The sequence below is a fragment of the Bubalus bubalis genome, chromosome 4, assembly GCF_019923935.1.
Source record: "Bubalus bubalis isolate 160015118507 breed Murrah chromosome 4, NDDB_SH_1, whole genome shotgun sequence".
Lineage (NCBI taxonomy): Eukaryota > Metazoa > Chordata > Mammalia > Artiodactyla > Bovidae > Bubalus > Bubalus bubalis.
In genome coordinates this window covers 57051350-57077723 of record NC_059160.1, presented here as the reverse complement: position 1 = coordinate 57077723, position 26374 = coordinate 57051350, and the positions used below count along the sequence as shown (strand labels likewise).

At 42.3% G+C, this 26374-nt stretch overlaps 1 protein-coding gene across 7 annotated transcripts in view; it reads right to left on the bottom strand.

Moving 5' to 3' along the window:
• ANKS1B (ankyrin repeat and sterile alpha motif domain containing 1B) overlaps positions 1–26374 on the bottom strand; it is a 1160059-nt gene that overhangs the window by 156785 nt on the left and 976900 nt on the right. Inside the window, exon 1 of one of the 7 annotated variants that reach the window (XM_025285036.3) lies at positions 8664–8855. The exons of 5 other annotated variants lie outside the window; for them this stretch is intronic. The gene's annotated coding sequence lies outside the window, so the exon portion shown is untranslated. Of the gene's footprint in view, positions 1–8162; positions 8433–8663; positions 8856–26374 lie in introns of those variants that run through there. One more of the 7 variants, XM_025285035.3, reaches the window with a different exon arrangement.

The window sequence follows — 26374 nt, the reverse complement described above, 5'->3', positions numbered from 1 at the left end:
GACTGATCTCCTTTAGGATGGACTGGTTGGATCTCCTTGCAGTCCAAGGGACTCTCAAGAGTCTTCTCCAACACCACACTTCAAAAGCATCAATTCTTCGGTGCTCAGCTTTCTTTATAGTCCAACTCTCACATCCATACATGACTACTGGAAAGACCATAACTCTGACTAGACAGACCTTTGTCCTTTTACAAAGGTAGCTTCTTCACACTTCAGAAAGGTGGACAGGTCCAGGCCATAAACCACAGCTCAAGGGGAAAATCAAACTGGTACCTCAAAAGATGGGAAGTGATTTAAGAAGTTACTTACACTATGTCTGGGCAAAGCTCCCCAAGCAATAGCAAGATGGAAAGAAAGAAAGAAAAAAACCCAGTATGGCAGATATGCAAAGAAGAGAGGAAGAAGGAAAGGAGAGAAAAGGAGAGGACAAAGGGAAGCAGGGAGAGAGGAACAAAGGGAGGGGAGGAGGGAAGGGAAGAATACAAAATGCAAGGGTCATAACATAAGGAAGTAAATCTAGCAGAAATTTACTCAAATAAAAAGAAGGACTTCCTCACACAAACTTCCCATTACAGAGGAAAGATTTCAGTAAAAACTGAAGGTAAAGAGAGAATAATGAAACAAATGAATGAGATGAAAAGAGAGACTGTGGACCTAACAAAACTATTTAAGTACCAAAGAACATTATTTTAGAATCAGTCAATAGATTATTTATAAAAATGTCAAGAAACAGCAGACACTTATAAAAAATTGAACTACTAACCCAGAGGAAAGGTCTGAGGTAATTCACTGTGAATGCAGGTGAAAATGACAAAAGACTATAAAAAAATTAACAGATATGGAAGACAGACAAAGATGATCCAAAATGAGGATAACACAGAACATTCAACAAGACATAGCCTAGCTATGCTACTGAGCTATGAGGACAAAGAAAGAATTCTTTGGGATTCAGGCAGAAAAAGCAAACACTTACAAAGGGTGGCTTCAGATTTCACAGTAATAATGAATGCTATTCGACAATGCAGTAATGGTTGCAAAACTCTAAGGGAAAGAGAGCATAACATAAGGATATTATACTCAGCCTCAATGTTGTTCAATTATAGAAGTAACAGAAAGACATCCTGAAATATTAGGGGAAAAACAACAAAAAACAAAACTCTCAGAAGTACAGTAGCTACAAGCCTTTCTTGAAATAAGTAAGAACAAAAAGCAATTGACAAAAAAAAAGCAATTGACAATGACATCTAGGCAATTAAGAGATGACTCAAAGAATTCATTTAGAAATGGAGAAGCTATGCTAAAGGACTGGGAAACATTGGGTCTATTTAACTAGAATTTATATGAAATAAGCTTAGTAATTATGATTTTATGATTATAGAATAGCAAGTGTTATAATATGATCAATATGAATTAATTAAAATTATTAGCTGAAGAGAAGAGATGGGCAATAATGTACTTAAAACTAGAATGTGTAGTTAAAAAAACACAATGCTTCAGCCTTGAGGCAGATTTATTGTAAAGCTACTTAAGTTTCAAGACCCTTCACCTGCATGGGTGATTTGTTTTTTCGCAGGCCTTGGGAGGGGTCACAGCAGAGCATTCACAGGATCACGTTTCTGTGAAATATACTCTATTTTCTTAAAGAGGAATCCACTCCTGCTCAAACCTCTTAACATTTTTCATTTCTCTTAATCATGACAGGATTTAATAACCATTAATCATAAGCATTTCTCTTAACCATAATGGGAGATCATTTAGGAAATAACTTGTGGTAAGGAGACCTTTGTTTGAAGTTCAACAATCCTTTAGTTTTTCTTACTTCCATTTTTTTATGCTGTTAAGTATAAGAAAACAAACTTTAGTACTTTCTATTTAAAAATAATATTTCTGGTATGATCCCATTGTTGCCATTACTACAAAAGTATTTCTTTCTACTCATGCAACCATTTATCAATCCCTTTGTATGTATGCATAGAAAGACTCCTTAAATGATACTAGTCTAATGTTAAAGATGATTATTTCTGGGTGGTGGGGTTTAGAGTAATTTAAAAAATTTTAATATTTTTATTATGTGCATCACTTGAATTATGTCTTATAATCACATATCAAATGTCAAAAATAATGTGGGATTATTTTTCTTTAAAAAATGCCAAGATATTACTTTGGATGGTGAGAGCTACAGAGAACTGTTCTTTTCTTCTTTGTATTTTCCTGTTTTTGTAGAACTTCGAAAAGCTTTTCACAATTTGATATTCTGAATCTTTCCACATCTCTCCTGTGTTTACTGTCACTCCCTAAACCAAATCTCTATCAGTTCTTACCTGGGCTACTATTATCCAATAGTCTTTTATGTGGTTCCTCTGCGTCCGTTCTGGCCGTAGTTTTGTCCAGTCTTAACATGGCAGACAGTGTATTCAAAGGTAAATACTGCCACACTTCGGCTTTAAATCCTCCGTTTGCTTCATGTCATTTTTAGAATAGAACCCAAATCCTTTGCCATGACTGGCAAAGCTGACCTAAGCGGGCCAGGACCTAGCCACACTGGACTGCTCTCTGTTACCCAAACAGACTGCGACTGCTCCCCAAGGGCACATATGCATGTGGGTCCCTTTGCCTCAATGCTCCTTCCCCAGGTTTCTCTGCATGGCTCCTGCTCACCATTTTATGTTGGAAGGACACCTTCTTAGGGAGACCTTCTCTGAACAACTTTTTGAAAGTCACATCACTGTCCTCCAGAACATTCTCAAGCACTTCACCCTGTTATATGCCTTTCACTGTACTTACCACTGTCTGACATCTTCTCCATTTATTTATTTACTTGTTTTGTATTAACCTTCCCTCACTAAATATCTGCTCTACAAAGCAGAAACCTTGTCTATTTCGTTCACCATTGTATCTCCTGCCCTAAGAACAGTGCCTCGAAGATAGTAGACAGTCCACAAAAATGTCTCAAGTGAATGAATACATGCTGTTTCCAGCGTAAAAAGCAGGGTGGTGGTTGCAAATCTGCCTTTTAAGTTAGTTGTTTAGAACTCAGAATGCAAGTTCCTTCAACCAAGCCACCATATAAACAGAATTAGATATTAAAGTTAGCCCATGAACGTCCACTGGACCCATAATGGGCTAAAATTCTGTATATCTGCAACAAAAATGCTAAAAAAAAAACCACCATGATGAATTATCATTGGCATAATATACAATTAAAAAGAAATAATTTATTTACTATGAACAAATTACAATTATTATTTATCTTTCATATTAGTGGAGACATTTATGGATATTGTGAAGGGGGCTTCAGATCATTTTCAAGGACTGTAGTTTTTCAGTCCAGGTTTTTATCCATATAACCCCACTTTAAAATTTATATCACTTGGCTTCTTTCATAACAGATATCACTCTATTACCACTCTGAATAGCTATCAGCCATGAGTTGGGCTACTGTTTGTATCAAAAATGTAAAAGAGGAAATAGATTTTCTGGAGGTATTAGGAAAGAGAAAACTAAGAAGCGGGATTAAAGAGGTTGTGTGATTTAAAAGATATCTGAGCTAAGAGCAGTGAATGAGAGGACAGAAAAAGTCAGTGAGGCGTGGTCAGGAGAATACGGGAAAAAAAGAGTTTCTCCTGTTAGCTACCAGGCATTTTCATTTTCCAAGACAGCTTGGTTCCTGTCTGGAATAGTTCTGGGTAGGTAAAAGAAGGGACCGCCAGTGTGTAAATGATGTTGAAAGTTGGGAGGGACTATGTATTTCTAATTTGAACCTTTGTACCAAATTTGGTTTGGCATAAGTCTGTAAGACTAATCTACCAGTAGGGTGAAATAAACAGCATCACTCACATCAGGAGAACTGACCACACCTTGGGAAATACTTAGGAGGCAGTGCCAGACCTTCCACTCCAGAGAGAAAGCTGTGTTACTGGAAAACAATTTGAACCAATTATTTTTACCCTAAATTGACAGTTAAGACAGAAAAAAAAATGTATTAAGAGCCAAGAGGTGCTGCAAATGGTCTGCACGTCTTTTCTGAAAAAATGAACCACGGAGGTAAAGAGAAGCAGCTTGTTTTTACAGTCACATTTTGTATTTCCAGAAAAATATCTACACACTGGTCATGATTTCTAAACATCAGGAAACAAGTCTTCTGCAAACATTACACAACACAAAACATACCACCTGTTGCAATTACTACTATGTGCAAGTCACGTCCAAGTCTTAATTGAAACCAAAACAGACCATAAAACTTACGGTTACCAAAAAATCATTCTAACTGAAATGTGCTAAAATGGCAGGATGCTCCAAAATACTATTATCTCTTGCCAAGAGTCTTAATTTTCACATGATGACAAAATCTCACCCTGACCAGTGTTGTGAGCACTACAGAACTGAGTACCATTTAAACATATGGCTAAGCAGTGCTGAGGCTGTGCTGGGGTCACCTACTAACTTCCGTGGCTTCAAAGGTGTCTGTCTATAGTCACAGAGGGCTTGGAACATGGAACATGGGTATCTGGACAATCTCAATGCAGCCGTTTATTTTTTCCAGAGTATGTTCTTGTGGTTAATTCTATGAAGTTTGTAATTTCAGTTTAGTTACATTAATTCCAAACCCAGAAGAGATGTATCCATAAAAGCCATTTATAGAATAATCCTGTTTTCAGATTCACCTAAAAACACACTATAAAACATTGAGTAACAGAGGGTATCAGAACATGGGTTTTTGCTTCTTCTAGTTCAAATTTTGTATTGCTGCTCTTCTTTGCATGTCCTCCTATTCCCATATGAGAAAACTACCAGTAAGTCTTAGCTCTGTAAATACCAGAATCAAGAGGTACTGCTTAAACAAAATTTTTAACGGAATTAATTTTGGATTTTCATCTAAAGACGTTATTCTCATAATTTTTTAAAGAAAAAAATGACTCAGCTTAATCATATTTTGACTTCTAAAAAAAACCATCTCATGATTTCATGAAGAAAAAGCAAAAATCAGATTAAAAAGGATGGTTTTCATCTCACACTAGAATCATAAGAAAGGTTAATTTTTACATGAAAATTTCATCTACATAAAAATAGATCTCTGGAACAATGCATTATTGACAGATGTGTAGGAAGATAAATGCACTCATGTAAATGTTCTTTCTCAAGCAAATTATTAAATATATTGACAGTGCTGCACTTTGAAAACAATCATTTTAAAGAAATTAAATATTAATACAAGAGTGAAGACATCATGGCTAATGTAATCTCTCACTCAAAGAAATATACGTGCAACACTTTTTCCAAGGCTTATTGATATTCACTGCTTTTAAATTTCACGGCAAACATTTATGCTTTGTTATTGGCTATTGTTTACTTAAGGGAAAAAACCAATTAATAAATTTGGATTCTGTTCACACTTCTGTTAATTATTGGTGGCTTAGTGAGGAACTTGTACTTTGATAACTGGCAATGGCACTTGTAAATGCTAAATCTGAATTACTACTCTAAGTCCAAAATGTATAAAAATCAACATACCTACAGTAATACAAATGTTTTACTCATTCTCCTAATTAATTTTTCTAATTGTTCATTCCTCCTGGGACATTAGCTGGCTTGATGGATATTAACGTGACATATGTTGACATTAGCATCTGGTCAAAAATAGGGACATCAGTAAACTCTACCCGGTGTTTCTATAGACTCTGCCAATGCTATAAACACTGACAATGCCCAAACATTTATTTCAGTATAATATCGAGAGAACATGTCTGCCTTCCATTTTTAGAGAAAGGATAAACCTGCTTCAAAACACAAGGTGGTCAAAAAGACTTACTCAGTAAATGATGCAATAAAAATGACTTAATAGTAAGTTGGTAAACATCTGCCAACATTTAGGAAGGCAGTAACATCACAAATGATTCTTTGCGTTTCCTGAACAATGCCTGCTAATTTTCTCTAGTTAGAATATGTACAGTAACCTCAAACAAATGCTACTATTTTAAAGAAAACCATTCCTGACATTTCAGACCAATTGTACCACATGCAGTAAATTAAAAGATAAGAAATGTATCAGAATACAACACATACATAGAAACTTAGTTAAAACTGCAAACTTTTAAATTGATAAAAACTGTCCAGTGCTTATAATTTTAAATTGCTGACAAATAAATGCACCTACAAGGTTTTGTTAAAAACTATATATGCCGAAGTATCTTACTAGATATTGTACCATGCTGGATCTATATTTCAAAACTGTTTTAATGGAGCTTTGCTCTCCACACAGAGGCAAGATATTTTATTCTCTTTCTCTGGCCCCCTCAGGGGAACTGTAGCAATACAGGGTCTCTCAATCCTAATACACAGACATATTATCTCTCTATTGTAACTGGTTAAGAAAAAAAATATTACTTCTACTAAAAGTGCCAAAGTACATCAAACAAAGTAACTCTATCGCAGTAAAATTAAGTTTCGGCAATTAGCAACTGAGGGAGAAAGTTTCTATCCTTGAACAAAGAGAGCTGACTCCTCACTGCTTTTACCCAACATCATATTTCCCCCTGCATTCTGAAGTTAAAATGTCTTTGTAACAATGCTTTTCTAAATGACAAGTCGTTGAGTCTTCCTGGGTAGCAGGCATCTGTTTCAATTTCATTTGTACCAGTTACTCCTTTCTCCTCCGAGTTCCCGGAGAATCACTGTATCATATCAAGCACTATTCAGGACTGACTGGGTGGAATAAGTGAAAGGAACACTTCTGAAAAAAAGCTTTACAATGGAACAAGGGTCAACACCAGTCATCAGAGCCTATTTTGTCACAGAGCCATCAACACCATGGACTCAGATAACCCAGACACCGCTGGCATCTCCTGGCCCAAGCTCATCTGCTGAGTACAAAGAACGCAGGTTTTGGAAGGAATGTTGGGAGGTTTCCTAATCTTCTTTTCTCTCTGCCTTCCGGTTCCAAACCAGCTCAGAACTGGCTCCAAACTTCAATGTGAATCTACCCTAATGTAAAGTCTGTAAGACTCCTTTGGTAACTTGTGTCAACGTTGAGAAAAGTCTTTAAGTTGTACGTAAATTCTTCATGTTGCCTTCCCAACACTCTTGCCTCTATTTCTGTTTTTCCAGATGCTAGAGTCCATATAGCAAGTATCCTGATTTAGAAAGTGCTTAAGAATCGTTAAGGACCCCAAAGTTCACATGCCTTCAGTCTACCCATACAACATGCTGGGTGCATCTCTGCAGCTGGGGTGCAGAATTTTTAGCTTCCTGAAACTAACATCTCAGTCGCTCAGGGAGGAGAAATGGTAGCCGCAGTGAGGACTAGCCCTCCTGGCCAATCTCTGAAAATGCAAAGCCTTCCTGAGCTGCCCATTTGTTAGAGGGGCTCATGTTTGTATACGGTGGGTTTTCTTGGAGGAGAAAAAACAAAAAAAGAAAAAAACTCAGCGCTGGCAGCATCCTTATAAAAACAACACCTTGTTTGCCTTTGGCAAGTTTTAGCCGAGAGTAAAATTACATCCAAGTTACAACCATGCAAATCGGGATTTCAAAGGAAATGTTGATCCGACCTTCATGAAAGCTGCAAATTGCAGTCTGCGCTGCTCTAATACAGCTCTCCGAAGCGCAGCATTGTAAAGTCCAAACCCACTTTCCCCTCTGATTAATCAATGTATAAAAATACGAGAGCGGGCACGCTCCACACCAACCCTCCCAGCGTCTGTTTTTCCTGCTACCCCTGAAAGATGATTCAAAGCGCACCTGGAAATTACATGGATTGGTGTGGCTTTTTGATACTGAAGACAAATGACCTTTGGAAAATATCTACTCGTGAAAGTCAAATCATTTGGAAAGACATCCGGCAATTTACCATTTTCAAACTCCTCGCAACCCAGAATGTGAGGAAAGGAAAGGGAAAATGCGCTCAACCCGAGAGGGGGAAAGCAATAACCAAACCACGTTTAAAAAAAAAAAAAAAAAAGCCCACAGTGGAGACAGCCAGCCTGACTGCAACAAATGCCCCGACAAACCCTTTCCGCAGCCTTTTTGGATTTTCCGACCCGGCTTCCCTTTTTTCTTCTGCCCCAGTCGCATCGCCACTTCTCGCCACCGCATCTTGGCGAGCGGGGGCCGCGGACCGCGGGGTAACCGAGCCCCACGCCGCCGGCAGCCACGCCGCTACTCACCCGAGCCGCTCGGCACTAGCAACGGCAGTGGCCGCGGGCTGGCAGCGAGCCGGGATCCGCGAGGGCTGGCGGGCTCCGGCGCCCGAGGACGCGGACATGTGGGCTGGAACCTCCGCTCATCTAGCCGTTGCCTCTGAGCATCTTTCTGGGCGCCCCCAGCGAATGCGAGCTGCGAGGCGAGGGGAGCGCGCCGAGGAGGGGAGGGAGAGGCTCCGAGCCTGGCCGCGCCGTGCCGAGCGCCAGGTTCTCCCTGCGAGCTCCCCGGGCCCGCGCACGCGTCCCCCGCCGCGCCCCCCTCCCCCCGCCCGACACCCCGCCGCGCGCCCTCGCACGCGCCCGGCCCCACGCGGCGCGCGCCAGCCCGGGCGGCGGCGGCGCGTCCTCCCCTGAGCGCGGTCTCCAGGGTGGCCGGCTGAGCTCTCTATTGTTCTGCGGTGGCTTACCCGGGGTGGGTGGCCGGGGCGGGTGGGAGGTGTCGGCTTAGTTCCCGGGAGGACTTACCGCTTAGTTGGGCCGTAAGTGCGAGAGCGCCGCGGGCTCGGGCACGGCGCGCGGGGGCTGCGGGGTGCCTAGCTCCGCTGGCTGCCAGCGCGCGGGGGCTTCCTCCCACCGCACTCGCTCCCGCTCGGAGCCTGGCGCATCCTGTGTTACTATGGATATCTCGCTCTTCGCCGCCCCCTCCTCGCACTCCGAGAGGCCGCCGCAGAGGCAGCCAGGCTGCTCCGCAGGCGCCCAGGTGACCGGCAGCCGCCACTGCCGCCGTCACCGCCGCTGGGGAGAGGAGGAGGAGGAGAAGACTGGAGAAGGCAGGTCCTGCCCTGTCCGCGAGGCCACCTCGAGTTTCCTCCCACTCACCAAGCTGAGTTCACGACGCAGGAGAAGCCGCAGCTGTCCTCAGCTTGAGTGGCTGGTGGTGCCATCACCCCGAGCGACTAGCGTTCCCACTCAGAGGGCAGGGGTCGGCCCCCAGTAGCCTCAGAGGGTCACAGTCAAGACTTTGAGTAAGATTTTGACGCGATTCAAACACCCCTTACCCCCACTCCTAGTTGCCACAAAAGTTACCGTTGTACTGCTACCAACAGTTGTAGAAACTTCCTTTGGCAAAGGTTTCCTTTCAAAATTATGCCAATTAAATGAAGTTCGTCTGACCTTAAATGACAAGGTTTTTTCATATATATATATATATATATATATGCCAATGGTGTTTCCCTGCCATAATAAATAAAAATAATATGTGGCTTACAAACTGCTTAATACCTTAACATCTGAATGAACATATCTGGCAACCCACTCTTCAGTTCCTTGTTGTTTCAACCGTTCTATCCAAAACCGTGATCCCACTTAGTCTCGGATATGAACCACAGATTCACACAGAGGATAACTAATGTCTGAACACAAGGTAACAGCACCCAAACAGTCTGTGGAAAAATAGGTTGGAATGAAGAAACTTTAAGATAAAGTACTTAAGGAAGTGTATGACATTATGATGAACTCCAAACAGTTCTCAAAATCAGCCTGTTGTTCAGGGCACATTTACTTTCTAAACTTTTTGAGTATCCGTTTTTCATCTTAAAACCAAAAAACAACGATTTTGATCATTGCAAAATGCCACACTGAAACAGAAATGTTAATTTTTAAACGTTAATCAATTTTTAAGATAAGTAATGTTTGTGCATGCACGGTCAGTTGCTCAGTCGTGTCTGACTTTGCTATGGAGCACTTATTTGCTGGGCATCTGTGAGTTATCTCCTTGAATTCTCATAGCTCTATGAGATAAGTGTTATTATTATTCTTGCTTTACCGATGAAAAAGAAAGGCTTAGCGAGATCTGCAACCAGGAGGTATAGGACAACATCCACTCTCTTAAACAAGAAACACGAGACGCCCACCGGTTTGTTTACTGTCATGTCATTTTGGGCTTCTCTCATAGCTCAGTTGGTAAAGAATCTGCCTGCAATGCAGGAGACCCAGGTTCAATTCCTGGGGTCAGGAAGATCCCCTGGAGAAGGAAATGGCAACCCACTCCAGTATTCTTGCCAGGAGAATCCCATGGACAGAAAAGCTCCATGGGTTAGCAAGAGTCGGACATGACTTAGTGACTAAACCACCACATTTTCTGCCTTGGTGAAGTTCAGGGCCATAGTATTCTCTGAAGCCACCCCACTAGCAAAGGACGGGGTTAGGATAGAAACTCATGCCTGTCAGTATCCATAGTCATATGGAAACTATTTCTCATTTCCATAAGGGGTTCATGAAGCTTTTTGATTGTAATGTCTCCTACCTATAGAAAGTGAAACAGGTTGAAAAGAGCTGCCTTCCTGACTGGTATACTCTTTACTGAACATGACCTGCCTCCTTGCCTGGGGCATCTTCAAATGTCTGTTTTCTGAGATCAGCAAACTTTTGATGGGTTTGGAAGTCAGGCCATTTAGTTCTATTTCTCACTCTGCGATTGAAACGCATGTGACTTGAGGTGGAATAGGCACTTTCTTGGTTTCCCAATCTTGCAAATAATCAAAGAATGACATTTCCCAGGGCATCATCCTCTTCTCAATATTGTTCTCTGGTAACAACATTGGGCTTGCTCAGAGATGTCGTTTGTTAGCAGTGAACTGCAGGCTTTTTGGAAGGGATTTATGCTATCATTTTTGTATTGTGTCGAATCCTCTGTACTCTAGAATAATTGGGGGCTGTAGGCCGTTTTGTGTCTGAAACACCTCTAAAGAATGATGGAAATCGAATTCTCTGTCAGTATTTGTGCTTGACTAATGAAAAGTCTTCTTGAGGGAGCTGGGAGGGAAAGTTGCTGTCCAGAGTGGCTGTCACTGATGCTCCATTTAGCATAATCAGCTCACATATTAAATGCTATAGTCCTGGAAATTAACTTCAGTATGGCAGTAATGAAATTTGCCCATGACCTCCAGGTATGGGTATTAAAACATAAAGGTCTTTTCAGTATAATTTCCTACTGGTTGGGATAAAAACATTAAATAATTCACAGAAGAATGACTTTTTACTCTTTGGCACTAAATAGCCCTACTTACAGTTGAAATTTTAGACATTTTTATGTTCTAGAATAGCATAAAGGATGTAAGAGATCATCTTCCGAAACTCTCTCATATTGTAGAAAAGGAAATTGATACTTAGAATGGTTAATTCACTTGCCCAAGGACTTAATCTAATTAGAAGCAGAGCAAACCCATGAATTCTTGCCATTTGTTCAGACACTTACCATGATACTATAGTGCCCCAGGATATTCAATGTCAGAATTATTTTTTCCTTCAGTTATTTTATTTTTTGCTAAAAGTCAATCAAGTTCCAGTTTATGCTATTTAAAATCTGAATGATATATAATCTTGTGTTCTTTAACTTGGAGGGTATCTACATCTTCTTTTTAATACTCTGGTTATATTAAGTAATATATTGTTTCTTGAAAAATGAGACAATTTAGGAAAAACTCTTATCCATTTCTAAACTTCCTGTATCCCCAATGGAATGTAAAGCATTCATTCCATTACAGGTCATCAGGAATGCAACCTTTCTGACATAAACTAATTATTTAAGAACATCTATTTTTTATCAAAAATGACTAATATTTGAGATTCTCCAATTTGCATTAAAAAATTGTCCAGAAGACTGTGTTGACTACTTTAGTCTCTGAATGTCTAAAGGTGGTGGTAACATTTCAAACAGATATATAAAACACTGAATCAAGTCCTCTGTACAAATTTAGAGGAATAGAATTACAATGATTTATTCACTGGTTTGGACATAGTACTATTCAATTAGTTAAGTTCCCAACCTTGGAAACAGGCCTGTGGATTCAAGTAATGGCTATTCCACTTGGTAGTTTTGTGATCTTGAGTAAGTTACTTAACTTTTTCCAGCTTTACTTTTCCACTCTGTAAAATGTATATGATAATAAAGGAAAAGATTTCACATGATTTGTTGTTAAGAGGAAATGAGATTACCCACGTGGGGTGATCGTTTTGATGTGTCCATTTGGCTCGGTTCGAGTCCCCAGTTACTTAATCAAACACTGATCTCCGTGAGGCTGTGAAGGTATTTGGTAGATGTGAGTAAAGTCTATAATCAATTGTCTTTATCTAAGGGAGATTATCCTAGATAATCAGGTTCAATCAGTTGAAGGGCCTTAAGAGCAGAACTGAGGTTTCCTCAAAGGAAACCTGTCTGTGAACAGCAGTTTCAGCCCCAGCGAGTTTAAGCCCGCCCTTCCTGACAGCCTGCACTACAGATTTTAGACTTGCCTAGCCAGTCTTCACTATTACAGTAGTCAAGTCCTTGCAATTAATCTCTTAGTATATATCTCCTACAGGTTCTGCTTCTCTGATTGAATCCTAACTTACACATGTTGTAAAGAATGATCTATAGGGACTTTCCTGGTGGTCCAGTGGTCGGGAGTCTGCCTGCCAATGCAGGGGACATGGGTTTGATCCCTGCTGTGGGGATTCTACTTGCCTCAGGGCAACTAAGCCCACGTATCACAATTACTGAAGGTTGCACGCCCAGTGAGACACCTTCGGACCACAAGGAAGAGTAGTTTCCGCTCACTGCAACTAGAGATACCCTGTGGGCATTAATGAAGACCCAGCCCAGCCAAAAATAATAAATAAATCTTTAGAAGGAACTAACTATCTGGCACATAAAAAGCACTCCAAAAATATTAGCTAGAATGTTTTTTTAAAAAACCTTTATTCAGTACCGCTCACATTCAGGGCATTGGGGTATGCACTCTGATAGAATGTCTTAGAGTTCTGAGATAGAATAGGGATGTGTGTGTATAGATAACTATTACCTTCAATGTTAGCAGTCCCAACCAGGAAGGGATTTAATGTCTGAGTAAAATTTCCAGAAAAACAAGGGAATGGTGCCAACACGGTTGATTATTCCATCTGGAGCTATGTAGGGGAATCATGCAAATCTAGTATAAGGACGGTTTCCTGGGTTAAGAAAACAATGAACAAAAAGTTAGGCACTTGATTTTCAATTAACCTATATAGATTTAGCACCTGAAACGAGAAAGAAAACTGATCTTCAATCATGAGAGTCCATGATATCACTCAGATTCACCTCTGACTGTTGGTCTTAGGCCAACTAGAATTATACACTTAACAGAACTGCTTTGAGACTCTTGAAGGAAGAAATTCTTATATTTAAGAATATTAAAGCTGGCTTTAGAAAAGGCAGAGGAACCAGAGATCAAATTGCCAACATCCGCTGGATCATCGAAAAAGCAAGAGAGTTCCAGAAAAACATCTATTTCTGTTTTATTGACTATGCCAAAGCCTTTGACTGTGTGGATCACAATAAACTGTGGAAAATTCTGAAAGAGATGGGAATACCAGACCACCTGACCTGCCTCTTGAGAAACCTATATGCAGGTTAGGAAGCAACAGTTAGAACTGGACATGGAACAACAGACTGGTTCCAAATAGGAAAAGGAGTATGTCAAGGCTGTATATTGTCACCCTGCTTATTTAACTTATATGCAGAGTACATCATGAGAAACGCTGGGCTGGAAGAAGCACAAGCTGGAATCAAGATTGCTGGGAGAAATATCAATAACCTCAGCTATTCTGATGACACCACCCTTATGGCAGAAAGTGAAGAAGAACTAAAAAGCCTCTTGATGAAAGTGAAAGAGGAGAGTGAAAAGTTGGCTTAAAGCTCAACATTCAGAAAACAGAGATCATGGCATCCGGTCCCATCACTTCATGGGAAATAGATGGGGAAACAGTGGAAACAGTGTCAGACTTTATTTTTCTGGGCTCCAAAATCACTGCAGATGGTGACTGCAGCCATGAAATTAAAAGACGCTAACTCCTTGGAAGGAAAGTTATGACCAACCTAGATAGCATATTCAAAAGCAGAGACGTTTCTTTGCCAACAAAGGTTCATCTAGTCAAGGCTATGGTTTTTCCTGTGGTCATGTATGGATGTGAGAGTTGGACTGTGAAGAAATATGAGCACTGAAGAATTGATGCTTTTGATCTGTGGTGTTGGAGAAGACTCTTGAGAGTCCCTTGGACTGCAAGGAGATCCAACCAGTCCATTCTGAAGGAGATCAGCCCTGGGATTTCTTTGGAAGGAATGATGCTAAAGCTGAAACTCCAGTACTTTGGCCACCTCATGCGAAGAGACTCATTGGAAAAGACTCTGATGCTGGGAGGGATTGGGGGCAGGAGGAGAAGGGGACAACAGAGGATGAGATGGCTGGATGGCATCACCGACTCGATGGACATGAGTTTCGGTGAACTCCGGGAATTGGTGATGGACAGGGAGGCCTGGCATGCTGCAATTCATGGGGTCGCAAGGAGTCGGACACGACTGAGCGACTGAACTGAACTGAACTGAACTGAAAGCAAAGATGTTTTTCTTGTCTCAGTGTTAGCTTATCTGTGTTATTTTATTTTACAGATCTTAGTTTGTCTTGAGCATTTTTCAATTTTATTTTTTACTGGAGTATAGTTGATGTACAATATTATATAAGTTACAGGTGTACAGTATAGTGATTCACAGTGTTTAAATATTATGCTCCATTTATAGCTATTATAAAATATTGGCTATATTCCCCATGATGTACAATATATTGTTGTAGCTTATTTTATAACTGATAGTTTGTATCTCTTAATTCCCTACCCTTATATTGTTTTATATTGCCAATAAAGGTCTGTCTAGTCAAAGCTATGGTTTTTACAGTAGCTATGTATGGATGTGAGAGTTGGACTATAAAGAAAGCTGAGCACCGAAGAATTGATGCTTTTGAACTGTGGTGTTGGAGAAGACTCTTGAGAGTCCCTTGGACTGCAAGGAGATCAAACCAGTAAATCCAAAAGGAAATCAATCCTAAATATTCATTGGAAGGACTGATGCTGAAGCTGAAGCTGCAATACTTTGTGGCCACTTGATGTGAAGAGCCAAGTCATTGGAAAAGACCCTGATGCTGGGCAAGATCGAAGGCAGGAAGAGAAGGGGATGACAGAGAATGAAATGGTTGGATGGTATCACCTACTCAATGGACATGAGTTTGAGCAAGCTCCAGGAGATGGTGAAGGACAGGGAAGCCTGGCATGCTGCAGTCCATGGGGTCGAATAATTGGATGCGACTGAGCAACTGAACAGCAACAATATTACTTTTAGAATTTTTAAGCAAAGGAAAAAAAATACCCTAAAATGCCATTAAAAATCAAGAATGGTACAAACCTTCTTAAACAGAAGCTGCCTTTGTCCTTCAGAATTATAATGCCAAGTCTACAAAACTTAAAGCTGGAAATACATCAGTAAACAAAGTCCAGGAGGGCTGTCTGAGATGTAAATAGGATTAAAAGGCGATGAAGTGAGAGAGATTGAGAACATTTTGACTTTTTATTAAAGCTCTGGTAACTTAGACTCAATCTTAACATGTTTTAAATTGTCTATTCATGTGTGTATTTGCTAGAGAGAGCTGTCCCTTAATCCTTTATACCATATTTGTAATTTTTTAAAATGATCGTGATACAAAAATACTTATTATTATGCCAAGATTTATGGAATGCCTATAATCTCAAATACTGAGTTGGGTGCTCACGGATAAGAAGATAAAGTAGAGATGGACTCAAATTTTGTGCAACTCTTTCTCTGGGTAACTCCTTTTGAAAATTTGTATGGATTTCAACTAACATATAACTAACTCCAGGAAAAACTGAATACATCCCTTAACCTGCACTGGACTAGACGAAATTCTTTTGCTCTCATAGTAACTGTGTGCTCTGTGTGCTTAGTCACTCAGTCGTGTCCAGCTCTTTGTGACCCCATGGACTGTAGCCCACAAGGCTCCTCTGCCCATGGAATTTTCCAGGCAAGAATACAGGAGTGAGCTGCCATTTCCTACTCCAGGGAATATCTTCCTAACCCAGGGATCGAACACACATCTTTTGCATCTCCTGCATCAGTATACAGATGCTTTACCACTACACCACCTGGGAAGCCCCATAATAACTTTTCTTCTTCCAATATAGCATTTATCATTTTTTGGTAAGGGCTTCCTTGATAGCTCAGTTGGTAAAGAATATGCCTGCAATGCAGGCAACCCCAGTTTGATCCTTGGGTTGAGAAGATCCCCTGGAGAAGAGAAAGCTACCCACTCCAGTATTCTGGCTTGGAGAATTCAGTCCATGGGGGTCACAAAGTGTTGGACACGACTGTAATTACTTAGTTATGGATTGCCTCATAAGACTGCATGTGGTCAAGTACCTTGCTTATGTAATAATTTATGTTCAGGTCTTGACCTCAGATGGGCATTAGGTGAATATTTACTGAACGCTTGAGACATGTTGAATTTTTGTTGCTTTCCAAATAGACACATACAGAAAGCAGACAGAATATAAATCTAGCACTGAGGACAGAGGTGAGGGCAAGAAATACGATTTGCTATCAGCTAATTCCTGGTAGTTGGAGGGCCTGGGAGTGGAACTGTCACCAACTAGAACCGTGTGTAGAATTATGAAAGAGAAGGCTTGAGGTCAGAACTCTGGACAGCGCCCATGTTTTCCATTTTACATTGTGTGATGAAACATGGCCCACTAGTGAAGACAGAGACGTTTCAGGAAACCTAACTTCTAAATACATCTTTTTAACCGTGTGAACAAGTTTCTGATAGATATTTCAGAACTAAGCTCCTGTAGATATAGGAGCACTCTGAATATGGATTTATAATCATGATGTTGTGGAATTTTACCTTCCAATATGTGGAAAGTGGGACTTTAAAGTTTGTTTAAAAAAAAAATGGTATGTGTAGATAGAGGGCATGGCATGTGAGTCAGAGAGAAAGTGCTGTGTAATGGCAAGGTGACAAAATCAAGGAGTTCCACAAAAGCAAGGCTCTGAGTGGTGTCTGTGCATGTGTGACTCTTGGTGGCGTGTGCCTACTATGGAAGCACTGGTTTCCCTCTTACTCAGTGCTTGTCATTAATGAGACAAGTAAGGCACAGGTCAGCTTCCAATGCTGAGAAATTTTATTATTTTTATTGCATGATCATACTTTTTCTGGGGAAAAATTCCTTTATTTGGATAGCAAATTTAAAACAACTTATAGACTTCCTGTTAACCATGGGCATATTTAGAGATCTAACTACCAAACTAACATAACCCAGAGCAGAAGGGACTTACACTTTTCCTGAAGGCAAGCAGGCTTGGAATCCAAGGGGAATGAATGTAAACACTGAGGCCCATCTGCCAGGAATGTTCTGCCTCAGTCTTCTGAATTAAGACCCAGGGACTTCTTTTGGAGGCTAACTACATTCAAGGCCTGAGCCACGTACAGCTCCACTGAGCCGTGGCTAAGACATTCGCTTGCAGCCTGTGCTCACAAGCAGCCCCTGAGAATCAGTTTCAGCAGCACCGCACAGGTGTTAAGCACCTCATCCTTCTAACGCCTTTAGCCAGCCAAGCAGCTGTGTGCAATGCCAGCAGCAACTTTCAAGGTTAGCCGTGAGAAGAGAACGCGCCAGTAATCTGATCTGGGTGTCTGTTTCACTAAGTGGTGGAACATTCCGGATTTCCCAGGACAGCTCCCTTTGAATGAGTCAGACCATTCAATATGATTTGATTGGATTTTTGGTTTCAGAAATATGGTTCACAGCAGAGTAGAGACTTGTACCTGGAGACCTTAAGGAGGCAGTATAATGTACAGGAAAAGGCTGTGGGGTCCAACCTGGGTTCAAGCTTGGCTCTATAATTTACTAGCTGTGGACCCTGAGCAATTGCTAACCTTGCAGCACCTCAGTTCCTGCATCTGTTAAACAAGGATTATTATTCTTTTAGGATGTTGTTTAGATATTAAATGGGTGTACTCATGTAAAAAAAAAAAAAAAACTAACACAATACTTGGAGCATGATAAATATTCAACCAAAGAATTAAGTTCACTCTAGTTGTATGCAGGTCAGGAAGCAACAGTTAGAACTGGACATGGAACAACAGACTGGTTCCAAATAGGAAAAGGAGTTCGTCAAGGCTGTATATTGTCACCCTGTTTATTTAACTTATATGCAGAGTACATCACGGAGAAGGCAATGGCACCCCACTCCAGTACTCTTGCCTGGAAAATCCCATGGACAAAGGAGCCTGGTAGGCTGCAGTCCATGGGGTCGCTAGGAGTCAGACACAACTGAGCGACTTCACTTTCACTTTTCACTTTCATGCATCGGAGAAGGAAATGGCAACCCACTCCAGTGTTCTTGCCTGGAGAATCCCAGGGACAGGAAAGTCTGGTGGGCTGCCGTCTACGGGGTCGCACAGAGTCAGACACGACTGAAGCGACTTAGCAGTAGCAGAGTACATCATGAGAAACCCTGGACTGGAAGAAACACAAGCTGGAATCAAGATTGCCGGGAGAAATATCAATAACCTCAGATATGCAGATGACACCACCCTTATGGCAGAAAGTGAAGAGGAACTCAAAAGCCTCTTGATGAAAGTGAAAGTGGAGAGTGAAAAAGTTGGCTTAAAGCTCAACATTCAGAAAACAAAGATCATGGCATCTGGTCCCATCACTTCATGGGAAATAGATGGGGAAACAGTGGAAACAGCGTCAGACTTTATTTTTCTGGGCTCCAAAATCACTACACATGGTGACTGCAGCCATGAAATTAAAAGGCGCTTACTCCTTGGAAGGAAAGTTATGACCAACCTAGATAGTATATTCAAAAGCAGAGACATTACTTTGCCAACAAAGGTTCGTCTAGTCAAGGCTATGGTTTTTCCAGTGGTCATGTATGGATGTGAGAGTTGGACTGTGAAGAAGGCTGAGCACTGAAGAATTGATGCTTTTGAAGTGTGGTGTTGGAGAAGACTCTTGAGAGTCCCTTGGACTGCAAGGAGATCCAACCAGTCCATTCTGAAGGAGATCAGCCCTGGGATTTCTTTGGAAGGAATGATGCTAAAGCTGAAACTCCAGTACTTTGGCCACCTCATGTGAAGAGTTGACTCATTGGAAAAGACTCTGATGCTGGGAAGGATGCAGGCAGGAGGAGAAGGGGACGACAGAGGATGAGATGGCTGGATGGCATCACTGACTCGATGGACGTGAGTCTGAGTGAACTCCGGGAGTTGGTGATGGACAGGAGGCCTGGCGTGCTGCAATTCATGGGGTTGCAAAGAGTCGGACACGACTGAGCGACTGATCTGATCTGATCTGAGTATTAAATCATAAGCCTTGAGGATCAAGAGGCTATTCCAACTTATCAATTGAGCTAAATAGCAAAGTTCATTCCTGTACCACCTTCTGGTGTGCTTATCAGCTCTGTAAGTAAAGAAGAGCCCATGCATCTAAGTGGACAGTAACTTTTTGTATGTGCTATGCTTAACTGCTCCGTCATATCTGAATCTTTGTGACCCTGTGGACTGTAGCCTGCCAGGTTCCTCAGTCCTTGGGGATTCTCCAGGCAAGAATACTGGAGAGGTTGTTTTGCCCTCTTCCAGGGGATCCCAACCCAGGGATCGAATCCAGATCTCCCACATTGAAGGTAGAGTCTTTACCATCTGAGCCACCAGGTAAGCCCAAGAATAATGGAGTGAGTAGCCTATCCCTTCTCCAGGGGATCTTCCCAACCAGGAATAGAACCTGCATTACAGGGAAGCCCAACTTTTTGTATAGCAGCCTCATAATAAAGTTGCGCTATTTTTCTCCACAGAATTTTGTGGAGGACAAGAGAGCCTATCACTTGGCGGTGATTATGTATATCATTATGCTAATTATCTTGCAATGTACCTTAGGGATACTGAAATATACTAGAGGAACAAAGTGAGAAAGAATTACACAATAAATATGAAAATAATTACTGTAATACTAGTCTATTTAAATATTAATTATTTTATTACATTGATTACATTAATATTAATATAACATTTATATTCATTATATTAAAATAATTTGGGGATGGAGTAATTGAATCTTAGGATGGAAAGGTTGATGTTAACTATTTTTCCTTCTTAATATCCAGCCCCTCTACTTTTGTTATCAATAGTCTGAATTTTTTTTCATTAGGGAAACTACTTCTCCAGCCCTGAGCTATGAAATTCTAGGAAGCCCTAAAAGAGCCGATCATGGAGAGGAGCCATGATCCGCTGGCCTAACAAAGGGTTCCATCACTCAGTTACGGTGGCTCCTTCAGGGATGATTGCAAATAATTCTCGTCACTGACGATTCTGAGTTGATGACACTGGCATTGGGAGGGTGCTGAGCCTAATGTCTGGAGCTGCCAATGTCCGTCCTGTGGCGAGGGTCTGCCCGAGGGTGAAGTCAGTGCTGAGGAAGCAGAGTGGAGGTACAGAGAGAGAGTCTGAGGGGTTCCAGTGGAAGTTTTCAAGGCTTGCATCCAGTCCTGCCTGAAACCTCTGGACTTGCTCTCTTTTGTGAGCCAACAAATTCCTTATTTTGAGTTGGGTTTCTGGTATTTGTAATTGACAGCGTCCTGATTTACTTGGAAGAGAACTCAAATATAATTTACGTCAGCCTCTCATCTAATCTTTGAACGTCCTCTATAACTTCTAGTGAAAGATATACTCAAATAAGACTTGGACTCTTCCAATGACAGGGAGCTCCTTATCAACCAAGAAGCCTGTCCCATTGTTGGGGTTTCACTACTATCAAAGTCTTCTTAAACTAAGGGAGAACTTCTTTTCTGAAACTATTGTATAGTTACCATTTATTTTGTACCTATCAGGGGTCAGAGGCCATGAGCTATGTTATGGTAACAAAGGTAAAATTTATTATCTTATTTGATTCTCAAAACAACCTTCTGATATAAAAATTATTTTGGACACCATTGCATAAATCCAGGTGAGAAATGATAAGGGGCTGAAGTCAGGGCTGAGAGGGTGAGGGTAAAGTGGACAAGGAGGGATTTGGAGATACAAAGCTGTAGCATCTCAGTGATCTGGTGACTGAATGGAGGGCGAGGGCAAGAGAGAAGGCAGAGTCTAGGATGATCTCTGAAAGTTAGATGTATGGTGAAAAACGGGGAAGGAACAAGTCTGTGCAGGGAAAGATGAAGGCTCTTCTAATTACCCAAAGAGGTACAATAAACTGATGAGGGTCAGTACTTACAAGGGCATGTGATAGCTCTATAAACTTTTTAAAATTGTAACTGAATTTGCTCGGTGTTAATTAAGAAATCATCAATAATAGACTTTTGTCACCTGAGGGCTGGTTAGAATAACATGTTTATGTTCAGCCCTCAAGATGGGGTTCTTCTCTCTCTTCCAGCCAACACCCTGGGAAGCAGAGGAGAGGAGCCAGAGAACTCAGCAGGGGGATGCAGTGGAGTTTGTCTGAGCCACGGGGAGCAGGGGAGGACAGACAGGAGTCAGATTTTGAAGTTCTGGAGCCAAAGAGATGTGCATACCTGTGGAAGATGTTTCTGGGAATGGGAAAGAGACAGGAAGGGAAGAAACATATTTCTTGTGTACCTACTATGTACCAGGACTTTATATGTACCTCAGCAACCCTGGAGGGTGGTTACTATTATTCTAGTACCATCTTTTTACTGGATGAAGAAGTTACAGTGACGCTGAGAAGTTGTGTAATTTTCCTGAAATCTAACAGCACTAGACTTAAATCCAGGGTACATGGCTCTGAGAGCCATGATTTCTTCTTTATGCCATGCTATCTCCTTAAATAGGCGTCCCAGGTGACATAGTGGTAAAGAATTTGCCTGCCAGTGCAGCAGATGCAAGAGACGCAGGTTCAATCCCTGGGTAGGGAAGATCCCCTGGAGGAGGAAATGGCACCCCACTCCAGTATTCTTGCCAGGAGAATCCCATGGACAGAGGAGCCTGGCAGGATACAGTCCATGGGGTCTCAAACAGTCAGACAAAACTGAGTGTCTGAGCACAGTATCTCCTTAAATAATGAGCAGTTGCTAAAATACATTCACGCACTATCTCAATTAACCCTCTAAAGAGCAACCCAGAGGTTGGTATGGCTAATACTGTTCCTATATCTTAGATTGTAAAAAGAGGGCTTCCTCTGTAGCTCAGTTGGAAAAGAATCTGCCTGCAGTGTGGAGAAGGCAATGGCACCCCACTCCAGTACTCTTGCCTGGAAAATCCCATGGACGGAGGAGCCTGGTAGGCTGCAGTCCATGGGATCGCTAAGAGCTGGACACGACTGAGCGACTTTACTTTGACTTTTCACTTTCATGCATTGGAGAAGGAAATGGCAACCCACTCCAGTATTCTTGCCTGGAGAATCCCAGGGATGGGGGAGCCTGGTGGGCTGCTGTCTATGGGGTCACACAGAGTCGGACACGACTGAAGTGACTTAGCAGCAGCAGCAGCAGCAGTGCAGGAAACCCAGGTTCAATTTCTGGGTCAGGAAGATCCCTGGAGAAGGAAATGGCAACCCACTCCAGTATTCTTGCCTGGAGAATCCCATGGAGAGAGGAACCTGGTGGGTTACAGTCCAAGGAGTCACAAGAGTCAGACACAGTTTAATGACTAAGCCACCAAAGAGAGCTTCATGACTTGCTCAAAGGAACACAGCTAGTTAAGTAGCAGAACCATGGTTGGATCATTGAAACAGCAAGAGCGTTCCAGAAAAACATCTACTTCTGCTTTATTGACTATGCCAAAGCCTTTAACTGTGTGGATCACAACAAACTGTGGAAAATTCTGAAAGAGACAGGAATACCAGACCACTTGATCTGCCTCCTGAGAAATCTGTATGCAGGTCAAGAAGCAACAGTTAGAACTGGACACGGAACAACAGACTGGTTTCACATCAAGGCTGTATATTGTCACCCTGCTTATTTAACTTCTATGCAGAGTACATCATGAAAAATGCTGGACTGGATGAAGCACAAGCTGGAATCAAGATTGCCGGGAGAAATATCAATAACCTCAGATATGCAGATGACACCACACTTATGGCAGAAAGTGAAGAAGAACTAAAGAGCCTCTTGATAAAGAAAGTTGAGTGCTGAAGAATTGATACTTTCGAACTGTGGTGTTGGAGAAGACTCTTGAGAGTCCCTTGGACAGCAAGGAGATCCAACCAGTCCATTCTAAAGGAAATCAGTCCTGAATATTCATTGGAAGGACTGATGCTGAAACTGAAACTCCAATACTCTGGCCATTTGATGCAAAGAATGGACTCATTTGAAAAGACCCTGATGCTGGGCAAGATTGAAGGTGGGAGGAGAAGGGGATGACAGAGGATGACATGGTTGGATGGCATCAGTGACTCAATGGACATGAGTTTGAGTGAACTCTGGGAGTTGGTGATGGACAGGGAGGCCTGGCATGCTGCAGTCCATGGGGTTGCAAACAGCCAGACATGACTGAGCGGCTGAACTGAACTAAGTAGCAGAACCATGGCTGGAATTAAAAATTGCTAACTCCAAGCCTCATGTATTTTCCTACGACACTGAAGCTACTGCCTTGGGTAAGATGCTGTGAAGGGGGCTATGTCACAGCTATGACTGATACAGTTTTGCTCTGAAACATCCCCTCCCTTGCAAGCAACGTCCAGCCTGACACTTGGTGGTGGTACTGCTTTCAACCTCACTGGCTCTTGAGGAAAGACCCCAGGAAAAAAGGAGCACAAAGTCCTAGGAGTTTCTGGTGAGGTGGGGGTGGGGTGAGGTGGGGCAGAACACTCCTCAAGAAACTTTCACCACTCTCTGTGGAACACTACAGTGGGATCTGTAGGGCAGGGCTGTGAAAATCCACTTAATCTGGAAGGTACATTGTCAGGACTGAGGGTGGGATGAGCCATTGTACCCCCAGGGAAGAAATGACTCTCTGGTTGGAAATAACGTGGGAAGCCACATTAACTCTTTCAGGCCATTAGGCTATCATTTAGTAAATTACCACTTTGCTCTAAATGGGTCCCTAGAGGGTATGAAGGGTGAGAATGTTCTAATTTGCATTTTTTCTCCTTTCTCTCAGCTGCTTTTTCTAATTACGATGTAGACCAAGAAGCTGTTTAATAACTGGTTTATTCCAGATCACTGGGTGCTCTTATAAACGTAAAAAAAATGGTTTAGCAGATCTGCTGCATTGAAATGTGTGAAATCAAATCTGTGCCTAACATGGTGCAAAGGGGTGCTGCAGCCCAGACTGGCCCACAGGACTGAGGAGAGACCCAAGGCACTGGGACAGCTCAGCTTTTCAAGTTCTCAGTCAGCAGAAGGTATCTCACAGAGTGCCGTTGTTCCTGGAGGTCTGTGGAGAGGGTGGAGGGGGGCAAATGCTGCGGGAAGCTCCAGGATGGGAGCTCATTTTTCCTCCTTAAAGGGAAGATCCATGATTCTGACCTGAGGAGGAGTCCAGATGTCTGCCTTGGTGTATGTATTACAAGGAGGATTTGTGAGGACAAGGGTGCTCCCCCCAAACTCTGGTTTCACCCTATCACTCAGAAGGCATGACTGCAATATTTCTGGTAACATATTTCCTCCCTGAGGGAAAAACAAATATATCAGAGGTCTCCTTTGTTCTTAGAAATCTGGAGCTATTAAGTAAATGCCAACGGAGTTGCAAGGGCCTAATATTGTTGCCTCGGAGAAGGCAATGGCACCCCACTCCAGTACTCTTGCCTAGAAAATCCCATGGACGGAGGAGCCTGGAAGGCTGCAGTCCATGGGGTCGCTGAGGGTCAGACACGACTGAGCGACTTCACTTTCACTTTTCACTTTCATGCATTGGAGAAGGAAATGGCAACCCACTCCAGTGTTCTTGCTGGAGAATCCCAGGGACGGGGGAGCCTGGTGGGCTGCCGTCTATGGGGTCGCACAGAGTCGGACACGACTGAAGCGACTTAGCAGCAATATTGTTGCCTACTGCTTTACATTTATACGGCATTTAATGTTTTTTGAAGCACTCGCATATTCATTCTTGATCAGGGCTGGCTTCCCGGGCATGTGATTACCACTGTCCCTTAGGGTCTAGTTCTCAGAAGGGTTCTGAGTTTGGGTTAATACTCTGCAGTTGCAGTTTTGTAATCCTGGATAATTTTAACTTTAAATTGGTGTTTGTAAATGACGTTTGATGAGAGTATGGAGCATGTGCCGGGGCTTGGAATCTCAGCTCACATATGATCCTGCCTTCCTAGGATGAGATTTTGGCTGTTCCTTACCTCCTGCTGCCCTGCTGTTCTCTACCCATGGCCTCTCCCTAGATCACCCCACAAACGCTGCTGCCCTTTACCTGGGGTAGCAATTAGGTGGCATTGAGAAGGGTGGGGCAGGGGCTGGCTTTCATTCAGCTCTTACTCTCCTTCCCCCACCCCCCATGGTGGTGAGTGGTCTTGGGGTGGAGGGTTAACCACCCTGGGGCTTTTTAGGTTAAGCAAGCCGACAGCCACCCCTACCCCAAACAGTAGCTCATGGCATGTTTGGTGGGCAACATGGCGGATGACTCGGCAGGGGCTTCTCACTCCCTCCACCACAAAGACCAAGCATATCCTGGCCTAGAGATAGTTACCCCTTGATGGGGGAGGGGAGGGAGTCACTCATCTACCATTAGGTTGGGGTGATGGGCCTGTGGGAAAGGGAGATGACTTCCCCACCCGTGGCCAGGCCCCACATTTTGGATCCTGCAGTCTCTGTAGCTGGCCCTGAAACTGACACTGATTATGCTAACCATGCAAGCTAGACAGAGCAAGGATGTTGCTACTGTTGTGACTCTGCTGTTGCTCCTCCTGCTTGTGGGTGCCCTGTCTCCACCTCTGTGACTTGCACCAGGGCAAGCACTGAATTACATGTCATCATATTTAATCTTCACAACAAACACACAAGGGAGGGCTTATACATTGGGGTAATTCCCTAACTGCTCTGAGTTTGGTTTCTTTATCTGTAAAACTGGTACAAAAATACCTCCATACAGGGATACTGTGATAATTGAATAAGATGGTGTGTGTATAGAGAGATGGATAAAACCTCCTTCACTGTATTTGTTTGGAAGAAATATTTTGATACGCTGCATGGGGAGAAGGGTGAGACCCCCGTGGGCATACTCAAGAAACTCAAGAGGGTTGTTTGACTTCTGGGCTTAGGAAGAGAGGAGTTTGAATGGTCCTGGGAGGAAGATGATAAAGAAAAAGGAGTCACTGAGGGCAGAGTCTTTGTGGAGGAAGAAAACAGTAGCGACAATATGATCCTTAGAGAATGGAAATGTCAAAAGGGACTTCAGATAAATTTGCTAATGTTGAGT